At 38.4% G+C, this 13,433-nt stretch overlaps 1 pseudogene; it reads right to left on the minus strand.

Moving 5' to 3' along the window:
* Window positions 1–3,785: 3,785 nt before the first annotated feature.
* LOC101701431 (regulatory solute carrier protein family 1 member 1-like) lies at window positions 3,786–7,070 on the minus strand (annotated as a pseudogene).
* Between the last annotated feature and the right edge of the window lie 6,363 nt (window positions 7,071–13,433).

Here is a 13,433-nt window from a genome sequence, read left to right on the forward strand (position 1 = left end):
GTTAAAACAAAGTTCTTTCATATAGAGCATAAATTTGTTATCATCATTATTTTGAACTTTCCATCTTTTAATTACTCACATACCAGCAATATGAAGTCAGTACACCTTTAAGTAACACCACTTTTGAGAAAATGCTACCTATAAACAAAGCTGGTTAAAATTATGCAAGGTTAATGCTCCATGGCTTTAGTCAGTCCCATGAATTCAGGTACTAAATCACCCTTTTGAGCAAATGAACAATAAAGCAAAATAAAAGATTAACTACTATTGGTGAACATGAAGAATGAAGAGAAATTTAAATAAATACATAAATGTTGGCTGCTTTCATCTACTTCCAACAAGAAGTAAAAAATGAATTGGCTACCACTACTAAATTGTATTTCCCTACTCTAACTTAAAGAGACCTAGTAAAATCCTTAATCTCATGCACCACTGATTTTAATTTGGTTATTTCCAATTATATTGAATATTCTTGTTACTATCTCATTTTATACCAAAATAATCATTTCTTACTTTAGGAATTCACTCTAAATATGGGGATGTAACTTGGGAAAGTATAGAAGCAATTAATAGTTAATATTTATTAAAGGCTTGGCTGTATTCCAAATCCTTTGTGAAATGATTTTTAATGTAATATTTTGTTTAATCTCACAACAACTTTATGAAAGGATATTCTGGTTTTTTATTTTAGAAGTAGAAAACTAATACCATGAAAGGGTGAGTTACTCAAAATCACCCCTGATTTAGGGATTACTCCACAATGCAACACTTTTTTCAAATTCTAAATGAACTTCTACATTGCAGAACCTCATTACAACTTCTCCTTTATTTTAAAGTCACAAAGTGTTTGTGAAGCAAAAGTTTTTGCACATGAAAAAGAGAAGAAGGAAAAAAGAGAAAAATTCACACTTCCTGAATACTACAAGGGGATGGAACTCTGTGGCATGGGCTTCCTTTTCTGTAACTCACCACAACACTATAGAGAATGTCATCTCCATTTCAAAAATAAAAAAGCTAAACTTAGAAGCTGTAGGGTAGACTGCCTTAGTCCTCACATTTCATATGGAACCCAAAGAGAAAACTAAGTCTCTACTCCATCTTTCCTATTTACCTCTTTCCCTAAATAATCCAGTTCTGCATGAGCTGTTTTGCTTCCTCCCCTCAAGTTCTCTCCCCGCAGAAGAATCACTTCACTGTCATGTACTGAGAGATATTTCTAATAATTCATGGAGCCAAACAGCTTCCTTACTTGGTTATGATTCATCCAAGCATTCGTTTAGGAGTAATTACCAAGGACTTACCATCTGTCAGGTACAAACGCATGAAAACCACCTATATTACCACTTTAACCCTCAGGATGACCTTAATTTTATTAGTCCAGAACAGAAGCTTAGAAAGCTGATTATTTGTCCCAATGTCATGTAACTAGTAACATTTCCTATCTGCCATACTCCAGTGCTTCTTTTAGGAAAATAGCCAGAATATATATAACAACAACAACAAAAACACAATGTCTCCTTGTGGTAAGCTGTTATAGCATCACTTCAAGGATGAGATAAAGTGTTGCTCAGAGAAAATAAATAGGTCTTTTTAAACAAGTAGTTTAAGAACTAGTCAGAATGAGGGAATTGTTGTTTTTGAATTTCTGGTTAGTTGTTAAATTCATGTTCCTCCATATTTACTGTCTTACATAGTTCTTTAGACTATCAGAAGAAAATACAGAAGCAAAACACAAAAAAATTCTATTTTATACATTTCCAAAGAATTATTAAATATATGATTAAGAGTACAATGAAAGTTTAGGTCAAATAAAACAGGATGGTGACTTTACATATACACTAATATAACCTTGTCCCATGTAACTCCATCTGAAAGAAATGCAAGGTTCTAATTCAAGTCAAATTATCTGAAGCTAGCTTTATGTGGAGTCTCTGCTTTCTATTCTTTCATTTATTTGTTCAAAATTAATAATTAAGCACTTATGTGCAAAACACAAATAGTCCTAAATATTTTCTTGCCCTAACCCAACTAAATCATGGTGATGGTTGCACAATCTATAAAAATACTATTAAAATTATTAAACTTCATACTTTAAATGGGTGAATTTTATGATATGTAAATTATAATTTCTGTTAAAGATATAGAATAGAAGACCTTGGAAGACATTATAACACAGTAGAAAGGACACAAGTTCTGGAATCGAATAGATTTTGTTTAAATCTTTCAACTTGGTGGTCATGGAAAATGTAATTCCCTCAGTGAGTCTTATGCTCCTCACAACAGTATCATCACAGAATAATTATGGAGATAATTGATAGATAATATGGAGGCACATTGATGAGTGCCTAATAAAATATAAGAGTAAAGTTCATTACTTGCTGAAAGTTTTTTAAGAGTTGGTAATGCACTTTCTGGAGTGAAACTGTAAAATGATGAAGACTTTAAAGTCTGACATCCTCTCCATGGCTTCCAAAGTGCCCCAAGCCAATGCTGCCTGCTGCCTTATTTTTCATGGATGCAATATTTCTTGCTTCCTTCAACTATTCATGAATCCCAAGACAAGAGTTTATACAATCAATCTCTCTCTCTCTCTCTCTCTCTCTCTCTCTCTCTCTCTCTCTCTCTCTTTCTCCTTCTCTCTGAAGGGCTCACAACGTCCCTCCTGAGTGCTCTAATCTTTGCTACATAACTTCCTGAAGCTGGGTTATAGAAATGGATCTATGTACCCCATCTTTTAAGAATCAGACCTGATACCCAACCACTTCTAGTCATTCCCTACAGCCAAACAGATTATGACTCTGATTTAACTTGATATCTACATTTAGTAAGGGTAGCTCCCACTGGTTGTTGTATAAGACCTACAGGTTCTACCAACAACTGTTCACATTGTTTCACTGGGCACTTACCAGCTGATTCTCTTTTTCCTGTGACTCTATGACTTACAATTGATCACCTGGAAGTCAAGTTTTCCAAAAAGTTCCAAAAGAGATATGCAAAGAAAAACTAATAGTCTAATGATACCTTCATATGAATATTTAAAGTCAATATTCAGATTCCAAGTAGTATATGATCCAAGAATTATGACACAGTTGGAGAAAGCCCTTCAAATTAATAACATTGTTTCCTGAAATTTTGGCTGATCACAGTTTACTTACCTTATTCAGTCTTGAAATGAGATAGTAATTTCATCATCAAGTAAGTGATCCTGATAGTTAAAATGAAAGGACTTATTTGTGGAAGATGGCTATTCTAGGATTAAACTATGCACATACTATGGGAAAAAATGTCATTATATTTTCTAGTCTTTTTGAAAGCTGTTATAACCTTTAGGGGAAAAAGTTTTTCAATCTCTGCCATTTGTAAGCCCTGAACATCTTCTATAGAACAAGGGCAAATATCCAGCATTGGGAAGGCTGAGACAAATTGTCCAGCTAACTTCTCATTTGTATGTGCTTGAATAATAAAAAGCAGTTAGAAAAATAACACATTTGTGGTGGTTAGAGTGGAATATCAACTTGATTGACTTTGAGATTCACCCAGGAGCAGACTTCTAGGTGTGTCTGAGTGGTTCATGCAGGCGTGGCCTCGGGGTCTATGACTCATCTTTCCCTTGCCCCTTCCTCCCTGGCACTGTTCCCCTGTTGTGCCTTTTTTTTTTAATGCTATACACAAAACCATCCATTTTATTCCAGAATACATCACCTTAATGAGAATAAAAAGTTTTGTATGCACATACTGCCAATACATTTTAAAAGGTCCAAAATTTAACAAGTAGAATAGATAAATTCATCAGACAAAAGATCATAAATTACTTTGGCCGAAAAAAATCTTTAAAAAAAAATCTGGCTCAACATTCTGCTTGCAGGTTTCTAAATATACTGTATATGTGGAGAGTGTATATATGTGTGTATAGAGAGAGAGAGAGCGTTTTTCTTTTTTTAAAGGGAATGGAGTATGGTCTAGCCCACTTTCCCATAGTTATGTAGCAACTACAATGTTCTTTGCTAGCAAAACAAGAAGTGCAAGGTCTGCATTTCCTCCAACACGATGCAATGCCCCAAGAGCTTCCTGCAAAGTAAAGCCAGCCCAGAGAATCCGGTCAATATCTGTGGCAGGAAAAATTAAGGGTGAAAGAAGGGAAGGACTTGATAGATGACTGGTAAGTGGATCCAATTCAAGAAATGGCCTTGCAGTGTCAGGACAGGCATTTTCTCTGGTTTCGGGCCTGTCTGTTGCCAGATTCTGTATGCCATGACCCAGGTCTTTAACCAGTATAAAACTAGATGGCAAAGACTCAGTTTGCTCAGAAGTCTGACTGAGGGCATCCTCACTGGCTGTGAGACTGGGCGAAATTTCTACACCTAAGGTGCAATGTAACTGATTAGATGATTCAGCTGAGGTTATAGTGACAGAACTGCTCTCACTCACTGACTCTGTAGATCTGGGGACACCGTCCTTGTCAGCTGACAGACCATCACTTGGACCCTGGGAGCTAGAATCTTCTGTGTCTTCTGTTCCAGTGCCAGGCACAGCGCCTAAGCTTTCTGACTTCACTGATACAGAACTGGCCTGATGACAGAAGACTTGTGGACACGGTTCTCTGTGGGGCAGATGATCATTCTGAGTCCATCTTTCTGAAAAGTCTTTAACACCCTTTTGGCCCTCAGGTATCGTTTCTGACTGACAGATAACTTTAGATGTATTTTCTGGAGCTGGCTTACTACTACTGACCAAAAGTTCATGAAGTTCTTTCAAGGCTGCTGTTACAGACGAACAAGATTCTTCTGTTGACTCCACAGAGGGCTGACAACTGCCACAGAGACTGAGAGTGGGTAGGCTGTTGCCATATTCATTATTTGTTCCAGACATTTCAATGTTACTTTCTGGGGCTGTAAATTCTGAGTGGAAATGGAATTATTCACACTTGCAGATGAAGGATTACATTTTGATGTTTCTACTTCCATCAAGGGATTATCTGAAGTGAGACTAGATACACCAATGTTCTCAACATTGGCATTCTGACTGCATGTTGACTTAAGCACAGAAACTATGGACTGTTCAACCACCTCTATTTCCATAAGCATTTCTGAATTCGAGGAGCCAAAGCATCCTGAAGGTAGAAAGCTTTTCTCTGGGCTGGGTAGATCTGAGTTCTGCTGTAGTCCCTCTTCCTTCATCGAAGCTTTCAAATCAACAATTTTCTGTTGATCCTGTTGCTTTTCTTCAGGAAGTTGAATGTCCCCCAGGTCACAAAGATGTCCTTGGTCATGAGGAGCATTCTGCTGTACCTCATGCTGTTTGTTCCCTGGCTCTGTGTGTTGGTGAAGGCCATTGAGTTGATGCAGGTTCTGATTTTCTGGGTGCCAACACTTTTTGTCTACAAGCATCAGTGGTTCATGCATCCAGCAGTTGTGACAGATAAACTAGCTCCCTGTCTTGTATGGAGAGGCCCTGGCTGCTTCTTTCAGCAAATTTCTCCAGATTATCTCTAATGACTGCTTCTTCAGATGAATTATGCAAAGGCATAGCTGGACTCTGGTCTGCTGAGGAAACATGATCAGAAGGATCCTGTAGAGGAAGAAGTTCTTTCTTTTTTGAGTTCATCTGGAATTCAACTGAAGCCTTCAAAGCCTTTACAGCTTTAGGTTGAATGCTATCTGGGTCACTGAGCTTGATAGGGCAGACTGAAGCAAAGGCAGAGTGAGCAAGACTCATAGGATTACCAATCTCAGGACTTGGTCCTGAAGAATGGGCTGGATGGGTAAATCCATCTGAAGTTGGTAATGATGACATTCCTAGTGAGGTAGATGCTTTACTGCTTTTCTCTGGTCTGGGGCCCACTCCAGCTGCAGTACACACATACTACATGCATCATGGCTTCTGACACTCTGCATCCTCTGCTGATTTCTGAATGGCTTCTGCTAACTCTTGGTCTGCAATTTCCTCTGGCCGGACATCCTCTTGCCCGGTACCATATGCCAAGCGGGTACACTCTGGTAGCTCTCCCTCGGGAAGGAAGGTCGTCTGTGAGCCTGTGGTGCCGATCACCAATACATTTTTCTTGAGATCAGTGGAACACTGGTGCCATTTAAGCATGTCCAGTCCCAGAAGCATGTCCATGGGCTGCTCCTCAAGAATAGAGAAGGAACATACCAGGAAGTCTCCTTCAATCTGAACCTGAGCTAGGTGTACCCTTCCAATAATCTTCTGGGTGCCCACTCCTTTGGCAATTCCTGCCCACCAACGGTCCACCAGTCTCATTATATTACACATTTCTGCACAGGATTGGCTCATGATAGTCATCTGGGCACCTGAGTCAACAAAGGCTTTCACAGGATGTCCATTCACTTTGCAGTTAATATAAAGCATCACCACTTGGCCAAAGCTTTCAGGAGCCTCTTCCATAGCTATTGTCATGTTTTCCTCAATGTTTTGTTGCCTGATATCCTCTTCTATCTTTGCCTGAGCTTCAAGATCAAAGGGGTCAGCAGAAAAGAGAAGATCCTTTCTTGCTCTCTCCAGGCTCGGTCCTGCTGCTGCTCTACCAGGACTCTGGAAAATCTCTCAAGATCTCCACTGAGCAGGGCTTCTGCCAGGGGCGGGTTGCGCTCCTTCAGCAAGGACAGCGCGTGCGGGTTGGCCAGCAGCATGTCTCAGAGCAGGGCCGGGCTGTCCAAGCCCTGAGGAGAGGATGCTATTTCTCCAGGAGAAGAGTGGGGCTGCTGTGCGCCTGCTGCCTGGCGCTGGCAGGGACTGGACGTGCCAGGCACAGCTATGCTGCTGAAGTCTATCCGTGGTAAGTTTGGGAACTGCACTGCAGGTCGAGGGTCTGCATTCTCCTTCTGTCTTAAAATCATCACGTCCCCATCTTTCAAGCCATAAGAAGCCAGTGATCTGTGGTTGTCTGTGAGAGGTCTTTCAGCATAGACAAGCTGGCTCTCGGCTGCGGGGATGCCCGACTGGAGCTCACATAGCGCACGGAAGTTGTGCAGCTCGAAGTCGGCGTCGACCTGGAGGGAAAAGTTTACCTCGGAGAGGTCCCTCCGCACACAGTACCCGGTGAGCAGCATGGCCCGGACCAACCCGGCTCGGCTCGGCCCGGCGCGGGGCGGCGGGGAGGCGCGGGGCCTGGTGGGTGCTGCGGACAGACGGCGCGAGTGCCCGCTCTCTCCTTCTTTCCCTCACACACGCTCAGTTGACTCACTCCCTCACTAGCGAGCCCGGCCGCCGCTGCCCGCCCGCGAGTCCGTCTGCCGGCCTGCCTGCCTCCCACAACTGCCGCCAAGCCCCGCTCCTGTTGTGCTTTTTGAGCTACCCTGAACTAAGCAGCTTTGCTCCAGCAAGGCCTTCTGCCATGATGTTTCTGCCATGGAGCCAGCTGTCTGTGGACTGTATCCTCGTAAAATGTGAACCAAATTAAACCTTTCCTCCTTTAAGTGTGTGTCCCGGTCACAGAAAAGCTGATTAATATAACTCTGTTATCCACTCCTGCTTCGTCATATAAGTATGATGACACTTACTCACTGGACTTTGTGGCATCACTAAGGCATTTCCACTATTTCTGATTGTCTTTTCCATTTCTTTAAGTCTTGTTATCATTATGCTTCTGTTTTTGTTCCCCAAATTTGGTCTTTTGCATACTTCTTTTCTCAAAAAAAATGTTTTCTTTCTTGTTGATATCATTTATTCCTCTAGTTTCAACTAGCGCAGAGTTTGATAATAACAGATTTAGATATTTCATACCCAACCTTCTTTTATGAGTTCCTTATTCATTTAATCACTTGCTTGGAAAGCATTTTTATCCTAGTAATACCAGTTGTATCTCAAATAAAATATGTCCTAAGTTAAAGTGATCATCTCTCTTTTCTTGTCTATTTCTCTTTCTGTGTTCTGCATTTAATCTAACTTTTCAAACTGATAATTTAGGGCTACTCTGTTTGTCTCTTATCCCTTAATTACATTCATTTAGTTACATTCATTCAGTAACCAGGTCCTTCCAAATCTATATCCATATTCTAATTTCACTGGAATATATCTTTTTGTTCCTGGTACTCTACTTCCATTTCTACCCAAGTTTGTCACCTTCCTTATAAAGTATTTCAGGAGCTCCCACCTAGTAATGCTACTTGCAACATTACTTACCTCTAGTCAGTCCTCTATGCTATTACTCTATTGAGCTTTCTAAATGCAGAAAAAAAATCTGGTGAACTCTCTGGAAGTAATAATTCATAATACAGAATACAATATAAAAAGGTCTTTAAATTGGACCTCTAATCCCACTTGTGAGACTGAAGCAGGAGGATCGCTACAAGTTCAAGGCCATCCTGGATCACATAGTGACTTTGAGAGCATCCTGAACTACATAATGAGACAAAATTAAAAAAAAGCTTTTCAAATCTGCCCAAACATGCCTCTCCCAAAACCATCTCCTACCCTACTAATAATCACCTGTGTGCTTTTCAAATTGTCACAATGAATTTCTCTACATTCTCCAATCAACTGGTGCACTTAGTAGGTCATCGGTAATAGTTCTTTATCTGAAGATATGGCAGATTAAGGATAGCTACAAAATTTCTGGTGGTCTATTTCCTCTCCCTTTGGATTTTGACAGCCAGTCAAAAGTGATGTGGTCTTTGCTGGTCCAGGTCTCAAGGCACTTACAGCTTTCATTTCCTATCTCTTGGAATACACCCTCTCTTCCCAAGCCTCATTCCCTAATCCAAGGCCTTTACACTGAGCTACAATATCAGCCTTTTTTTATTTTTTATTATTTTATTTTTAAAACAGGGTCACTAAGTTGCCCAAGCTGGGCTCAATTTTGCCATCCTCCTGCCTCAACCTCCAAAAGTGTTAGGATTATAGGTAATTGTCACCGTGGAATACATGCTCTTGAATGCCAGCTGCCATACTGTGAAAAACCCAAGAAGCTTGCTTCATAAAAAGGTCTCAAATGACAGCTGTAGTTGATCTCCCAACCAGCAATGAGTTGTTCAACAATTTGAAAAGCCATTCTAGCTGAAGCCACACTGAGTAGAAATAATGTCAAACTCTGTTCAAATTAAAAATTCATCAGAAAAATAAATGATTGTTGAGGTAAGCTACTAAATTTTAGGGTGTTTTCCTATGGAGCAATAGATGCCTGGTGCATCACTAAATAGCATCCCATCTTCTCTGCCTGATTGTTTTTTCTTATTTTATGGATTAATTTCTTATCATTAAAGGTAAATACCATTTCACTTAAAAGCTTAAAGTCCTCCCCAGTTTGTTGAGGCAAAATTAATTATAGTCTTTTGTGTTTTTCCAGAACTTACTTAGTACATTCTCTTTTGTGGCATTCAATGTCCACCTTCCCCAAAAATCATTGTGAATTCCTTTTTACTGGGATGTGTAATCTTTGTACCCTAGTAACTAATGCAATTGAGTTACTTGAATACCTAAGGTAACAAGTCCACTTCTATGATAAATTCTACCTTTAATTTTATTTTAGTTCCACAAACATTTATTGGTGTGCTGGGCAGTTTGTTATGAAATAGGGATGTAATACAGATAATTCGTGCTTCCTGCCTTCAATAAGCATGTCACTGAGCTATCTCAAACCATCTTCTCTATGGCAAACAGCAAAGGTTTCTGGAAAGCCAACCAAGTGTTTGGACAAGGTTCAAGCAGATTCAAAAATCTTAGTGGAGAAAAATATTTGTCCTTTCTGCTGGTCTCCATGAATTCTGAGAAGAACAAATGGTGACTCTTCTGGTATTTTGGGGAGGAAAAATGGGAGGTAGAGTGAAAACTCCAAAACTTCCATCAAACTTTTAAAATTTTCAGAAGAAAAAGAAAAGTCTACTTCCTAAATTTATAGTATCTAAAGTTCTCAATCAATACATAGTGTTTAAGACCTAGGCTCTTTTCTTATGAATAAACCATGACTGGCCTGTGACCCAGAATTTTACAAAGCTTCATTCCATGCAGTTATTTGAAAAAGATCCCCAAGTTGAAAAAAAAAAAGACCATTTGAATAAAGTTATACTCTTATAAAATCATTCTGCCTCACTTTGTCCTTTTTTTTTTTCTTTTTTCCAGTACTGGAGACAGAACTCAGAACCTTGCCCTTGAAAGTCAGACATGGTGACGCTGAGCTAAATCCCCAGCCCCAGTGCAAGGAGGGCTGCCCTGCATCACTTTGTATATGTAGACTGTTAGCTCTTTGACAATAGTGACTGTCTCATTTCTCTATAAACCTCTATACTTAGCACAATGCTTGACCATACAGTAGGTGCTCCATAAAAGAAGAAAACTGATTCACTCTCTAATTTGTACTAGTAAATACTTAAGGGGCAATAACTTTAACTTTGGTTCAATGCCTGTAAAAATGTCCCTTCTTAGAAAATTGTTTTGCTCTTATCTGACAAGAAAGATTTCAATTTTTTTTGTCTCAGCTATCAGGAAGCTCTAGACTAAATTTTGAATGCTAGCATAGTATTTTCATGGACACCAAATTATGAGAAAATTACATGCACTCTTATTCATGAATAAGCAAATAGTGTTAGCCTGATTTTCATTACCAAGCATACTTGAATGCAGTAAAATTAATTTCACTTAAAATAACCTATACTTCTCAGTGATTTTTCCCCCGTTTTCATAATTCAAGCCAATGTGATTAAATTACATATATATTTCTTAGGCAAGAAAAGCCAACATATTAAATATTTCTAGAAAGTGTTATTTCAAGACATATAAATCTATCTTTCGAGGCCCAGATGGACTACAGGAACAAACTCTATGTCTGAACAGCCTACCTGTATTCCACATTACAGGGATATGAGATGGGTTGCAAGTGACTGGGTTTCATAACATAGTTTTTAAACGTGAGTCCTAGCATATTTTCGAAGGTGAAATAACTGTTTTAACAGAAGCAAGCAAAACCATGGTCTCTAAGAGGCGGACAGATAATTTTTACAACTTTGGTCACACAAAAGCATAAGGCTCAAAATAAATGGGATGCTACCAGCTGCATATAATTCAACATGTATGGTAGTTCACTGATAAGGAATGGTAATCTCTTTTCCCCTGTAAAAGAGATAAATCTTGAGTTTGTTTGCATAGACTAAGGTTACATAGAACACCTGATATAAAGGGCTCATAAGCTTATTTGGATACAGATATGATCTTTAACTTTCCTTAGCCAAAGAAACCAAAAGTAAACATTTCATAACTTTTAATGTGTGGTTAGCAAATAGAGCCAGCCCATGGTAGTGTCCCTGAAGCCTGGAGTCTTGGAGTCAGCTTAGCTGGATCCCTGTAGTTACCAACTTAGAGCCTTTCCCTGTAGTTTCAAAAGAACAGGATCTTTTTCATCTGCTTAGCTCAGTTGCTATAAACACTTGCTGTATGTCAAATAACTTTTCAGGTCCACCCAATCCCATTTGCACATCATTAGTCTTTGGAGGCTGAAATGAATCTCTTAGCATAGTTGACTTTGTTAAATACTAAGTCCTTTGTAAATGAAAAGCCCTTCATATAAAATATCACATCAGGATTGGCTAACATTCCTGTTTCATGAGTCACTGCTACCTAAAAGTTGTCCTTGAAATTTCAAATTCACTGTTGACTCTTCCAGACATGTACAATACTTTTTTGCTTTTTTAATTTATTTATATTTTCATTTGGATGCCAATTTTACTAGGATAGAATGTGGAATATTTAGCATCAGAGCAAATGACCTTCATGTACATCAAAAAGGGAAAAGAAAACTAGTATTAATGACCACAGGAGAAAATGCTAGTTTAAGATCTGGCAAAATACATCATAGATCCATGCTTTACACTTCCTTACAATACAACACTATTACTCATGGCCTATTACTCACTTTCCCTGCTCCTCACTGATAACAACCATATTAATACCTGCTACAAGCTTCCACCTTTTACATAAATTGAGGTCCGAGTTTTTGATAAAATAGGCAAAAAGTTACATGGAAAAACCTGATGAAATATATTGATTATGATTACATATAGCAGATGATCACTTTAAAAAATAAATTTTCATTAGAACAATCACCCGTCACCATTGGAGCTTCAAAAACTACTAATGTGATATTATTACATTGAGGTGACTCTGATGTTTCAAGGCCTTTCCTATAATTATGCCTTACATGGTCCTCTGAGATCTACCTTCACTGAGATGTCATTTGAGGCAATACATTGCTACAGTAGAAGCTATACAACAAAGAGAAGCTTGGCAGTATGAACAACACGACTATTATTTCTTAGGATATCCCAATACCATTTTTTCATGAGGTTTTCTTTCTGCTATTAGATTATAGCCAAGTATTCAGTAAGTATCCAGGTATTTAGTAAGTATCTAGAATACTTACTAAATTTCAGTTTCCTATCATTCTGCTTTCAGTGTTTCTGGCAGCAGATTTTATCGGAGAATTTCCAGATATTGTAGATGCTTTCAAAATATCTTCTTTGCATTAATAATAGTCCTACAGCCATTAGATCAGAATTTTTTTAATGAGGTTGGGTTTTTGTTAAGACTAAGGGAAAGAGAGGTTGTTTGATATCTATAAGTGAACTATATGGTAAGTGTTTAAGATACATATATGTTTCCATTATACTCCAAAATAGTCTACTGAAAGAAGGTATCATCAGCCTTGTTTTACAAATGCAGATACTGAATCTCACAAAGGCTTTGCTAATTTCCCCTAGAAAATATTTTGAATAACTTTCTGAAAATGTGGTAAGGGGAGTACCCAAATTTGTATTAAAATTACCAAAGATATACAAAAAAAATTTTAAACCCAAGCCATTTCTGGGAAATAAAAAAATAAGACAGAGAATTTCTGAGTGAGAGAAAGTTGATGGGATTATAATGAGAAAATCAAATCCAGAATCAGAAAAAAGCAAAGTTCAAAACATAGAGAGATGAAAACCCTGCAGAGAAAGGAATGGTTGAAAGATCACCAATCTATTGTTAATAGACCCAGGAGAGCACAACGATTTTGAGGAAAGCATCAGGTGGACTTTGGAGAACTACATGGATTAGTGGTTTTGCAGCCAGGTAAAGCCAGGAATGCACATTGAAGACAAATAGCCAAATTAATCCAGGTAGCTGTGATTATAAGAAGGCCTATGCCCAGAAGAAAACCCATGGGAAACCTAACAGTATGTTCTATATTTTCCCCACAGTAAAGTAGCAACCTATATAAAAATGTAATCCATAGACAAATGAATAGGCAAGCTCAAACATAAGGATGACTCAATAGAGAAAACCGATAACTATAACTATAGTTATACCAATAACTATAAACTCAACATAATCTCAATAAAATTCATATTAGGATTTTTAAGAAATTAGACAAGGTTATTAGGAAGAGACAATTGGGGTGACTTGCCATAACAGACATCAAAAACACATAATAAAGGTATGGGAAT

Source organism: Heterocephalus glaber, unplaced genomic scaffold (genome assembly GCF_053883595.1).
Source record: "Heterocephalus glaber isolate CG9 unplaced genomic scaffold, H.glaber_assembly_v1.0 deba00001481, whole genome shotgun sequence".
NCBI lineage: Eukaryota > Metazoa > Chordata > Mammalia > Rodentia > Bathyergidae > Heterocephalus > Heterocephalus glaber.